Source organism: Gossypium hirsutum, chromosome A03, assembly GCF_007990345.1.
Source record: "Gossypium hirsutum isolate 1008001.06 chromosome A03, Gossypium_hirsutum_v2.1, whole genome shotgun sequence".
Lineage (NCBI taxonomy): Eukaryota > Viridiplantae > Streptophyta > Magnoliopsida > Malvales > Malvaceae > Gossypium > Gossypium hirsutum.
This window is the reverse complement of record NC_053426.1, coordinates 83,890,829-83,894,888: the sequence shown is the minus strand read 5'-3', so window position 1 is coordinate 83,894,888 and position 4,060 is coordinate 83,890,829. Positions and strand designations below refer to the sequence as shown.

Genomic DNA, 4,060 nt, shown 5'->3' with positions numbered 1-4,060 from the left:
ACTAGTCGCTTCAAAAATCATATCTTGAGTTTCACAACTCAAAAATCAGTTTTGTGATTTTTCCCTGAAACTAGACTCATGCCCCACCTATGTATTTTTTTCTAGAATTTTTGGTCGGGCCAATTAGTACAGTTTATTAGTCAAAGTCTCCCATGTTACAGCGGTCGACTACACTGACCTTTTCCCATTACGACTTGGATATCTCTCTGCACAGAGCTTCAATACTGATTCCGTTTGTTTCTATAGAAACTAGACTCAGAGAGGAATCCATACATATATGGTATGACCCCTAACTATCTCTGGTCAATTTATAGTGAATTTCCAAAGGCGGAACAGGGAATCCAGAAACTGTTCTGGCCCTGTTCCACAAGAACCCGAATATCTCTTACTGTACTGTTCCTATGATTGTTTCGTTACTTCCATATGAAAGTAGATTCATCAAGGTTCGATTACATAATTTATTCACTATTTAATTCCACTCCTACAAATTCTTGTGATTTTTCCAATCCACACCACTGCTGCTATCAGCTTCTGTTTTCAAAGTAAACCTTACCTAATTTGGGGTTTCATGGACCAACTAGGGCCTTGTCATACATAAGCCCACATATGATCATACTTAGCCATTCCAGTGGCTGATCATTTGCTCAACACTTCCATTCCAACTATAGTTACATCATGAAACCATCTATACATTCATAAACACGAATGGTCTAATGCCATACTCCACTTCTACAAGCCATTTTCGCATGGCTGTACACTTATACATTTCATAAAGTACTCGAAAAACAACAATGGGTAGTCCTATACATGCCATGTCAAGATTCAACCAAAATAGTACCCAAAAGAGCCTTTGATAGTGTGGGCGACTTCGACTTCAAGATCCCGAGTCCGATAGCTGGAGAACCAAAAATCTATAAAACAGAGGAGCAGTGTAACGAGTAAGCAATTTATGCTTAGTAAGTTTGAGCAAGGAATTCCAGCATAAACAAAGAATAACACACATTTGGCTAAATGGAATATTTCATAATACGCAATTTACCGATATCAAACTTGCTTCACAACATTAACAACCCTTATGTACATACACAATAGACTAACTTAGCCGAAGGCCGGTAGCTCGTTTATCAACTGAGCGAACATTTATTTGTAAGGGCTCGATTAAATTCAACACATACGTAACATATCCCCATATTGGGATGTTTTTCGAGTATTCGCTGAAATTTTACAGCAAGCTCATTCATTACCAAATCACGTACCTTCGGGATTTAACCGGATATAGCTCCTCGTTCAAATGCCTTCGGGACATAGTCCGGTTTTAGTAACTCACACAATGCCTTCGGGACGTAACCCGGATTTAACAACTCGCACGAATGCCTTCGGGACTTAACCCGGATTTAATAACTCGCACGAATGCCTTCGGGACTTAACCCGGATTTAGTAACTCGCACGAATGCCTTCGGGACTTAACCCGGATTTAGTATCTCGCACAAAGGCCTTCGGATCTTAGTCCGGATATATTCGCTTAGCACAAAGCCTTCGGGACTTAGCCCGGACAGCATTCAATTAATCATGCACATCTAACAATAATTCATGGTACATTCATATTTCATTTTCATTTGCGAAACTCAAACACAAGGCACATATCATCCTTGCACATTCGGCTCAATAGCCTCACATAGAGCATGATTTAATCACATCGTAATTTAAGCTCTCTTACTCAAGAACTTACCTCGGGTGTTGTCGAACGATTCCGCTAGCTATTCAACCACTTTTTCCTTCCCTTTATCGGATTTATTTCCCCTTTGCTCTTGAGCTTAATCAAACAAATAAATTGATTTCATCATTTAGGCATCAAAAAGATGAACACAAGGCACTTAGCCCATATTTATACATTAGACATTAAAGTCTCAAACATGCAAAAATCATGCATCAACACAACATATTAGCTAAATTTCTTTCCCCTTGGCCGAATATGCATGTCTATTTTTGGGGTCGATTTCAGCACTTAATACACACATATACACACTAGTAAAGCATCCTCCCCCTTTTCATCAATTTAACACATGCATTGCTCATTAACATGCAAAGTTACATTCGGCCTTAGCACACATCTTGCTAGCCGATTCTTCTCCATTTAGCAACCAATGCACATATGTGCTCACACAAAAATGCTAAAAAGGAGGTTCAAGAATCATCAAGCCATCATCACATGCATCATTAACAAGCTTCATATTTTGCATGCAATGGCATTAACACAACCTCCACCTAGGCCGAATCTTAACTCATCCTCTTGCCTCATCACCACAACATCAAACATCAACCAAGAATGATGCATCCATGGTCAAGTGCCATTTCCATCACATAGCAAGATTTAGACCATGGGCTAGGTAGAACTCAAGCTAACAACTAAAACATGCATGCATCTCATGGAACATCATCAAACATACCTTAGCCTAGCTACATGCATGGCCGAATCTCTTCACCTTTCTTCTTCTTTCCTCCTTAAAATTTTTGGCCAAGGATGAACCAAAGGATGAGAAATTTTTTTCTTTGTTTTTCTTTCTAATTTAGGCTAAATGAAGGTGAGAAAGGATGAACACAAATTTTTTTCTCTTTTCTTCTCTTTAGCTCACGGCAATGGGGGGGGGCAACCACACATTTTTTTTTCTTTTGTTTCCATTTCTTTATTACCCATACTCCTTATTTTATTCTTCCATTAACAAAACATGTTTCATGACATGTTTTGCCCATCATTCCTTGTCATGGCCGGCCACTACTCATTAGGGGGGGGGAAATTTGACATGCAAGTCCCCCCCTTTGTCCACATGCACTAATAGGTCCTCACACATTGACCTATCACATTTTAAAATTTTCTCACATAAGTCCTATTGACTAAATTCACATGAAATCAACCAAATTGAAGCTTGAAATTTTCACACATTCATAATTACATATTCTAGACAATAAGTATCACATTCAAACATTTTGGTGACTCGGTTTAGCGGTCCCGAAACCACTTCCCGACTAGGGTCAACTTTGGGCTGTCACAAAGATCCCAACGCTTACTTAGCAAACTTTTTGGAACTATACGATACACTTAAAATTAATGGCGTTTCTGACGATGCCATTCGTATTCAGTTATTCCCTTTCTCATTGAGGAACAAAGCTAAACAGTGGTTGAACTCGTTACCATGAGGGTCAATTACTACTTGGGAACAAATGACAGAAAATTTTTTACTAATATATTCTTTGCCGGCTAAAATGGCTAAATTACGTAATGATATCTCTTCTTTTGTGCAGATGGCTTTAGAGACACTCTACGGTGCATGAGAGAGATACAAGGACCTTTCGAGAAGGTGCCCTCACTATGGGTTACCGTTTTGGCTTTAGGTTCAAACATTCCATAATGGCCTGAATCCTTCGACTCGGCAAATGGTTGACACAGTTGCTGGTGGAACCATCAATAATAAAACACCTGAAGATGCTTATGAGTTCATAGAGGATATGTTATTGAATAACTATTAGTGGCAAGTCATGATGACAAAGCCAACGAAAACAGACGGTGTTTATAACGTCGATTCGGTCACCATGCTCTCTAATCAGGTAGAACTCTTGAATAAGAAAATTGATGGTTTTCTTAGTTCTTCACAAGTTCACCCAGTAATGCAATGTGAAGCAAGTGGAGGTGGAACAAGGCATTCGGAATACCAATTTTATGACCACAACATGGATAACGAGCAATTAAATTACATGGGTAATAATCCTCGACCTCAAAACAATCCATATAGTAACACTTATAATGCAGGTTGGAGGGACCACCCAAATTTCTCATGGGGAGGCCAAGGAAATCAGTGACCACCTCCAGGCTACCAACAGCCACCCTATCAATAGGAAAAGAAATCGAACCTTGAAGAGATGCTTACAAAGTTTATCTTAGTATTAGAAACCCATTTTTAGAACACCGAAACGGCACTTAAAAATCAACAAGCGTTAATCCAAGGGCTTGAAACTCAGATAGGCTACCTTTCCAAACTAATCTTTGAATGACCACAAGGTAGCT

The 4,060-nt window shown here is 39.2% G+C and overlaps 1 non-coding gene across 1 annotated transcript; it reads right to left on the bottom strand.

Moving 5' to 3' along the window:
• Positions 1–3,267: 3,267 nt before the first annotated feature.
• On the bottom strand, positions 3,268–3,374 carry LOC121225430 (small nucleolar RNA R71). Its single transcript, XR_005923315.1, has one exon. It is a non-coding gene; the product is annotated as a small nucleolar RNA R71 (small nucleolar RNA).
• Between the last annotated feature and the right edge of the window lie 686 nt (positions 3,375–4,060).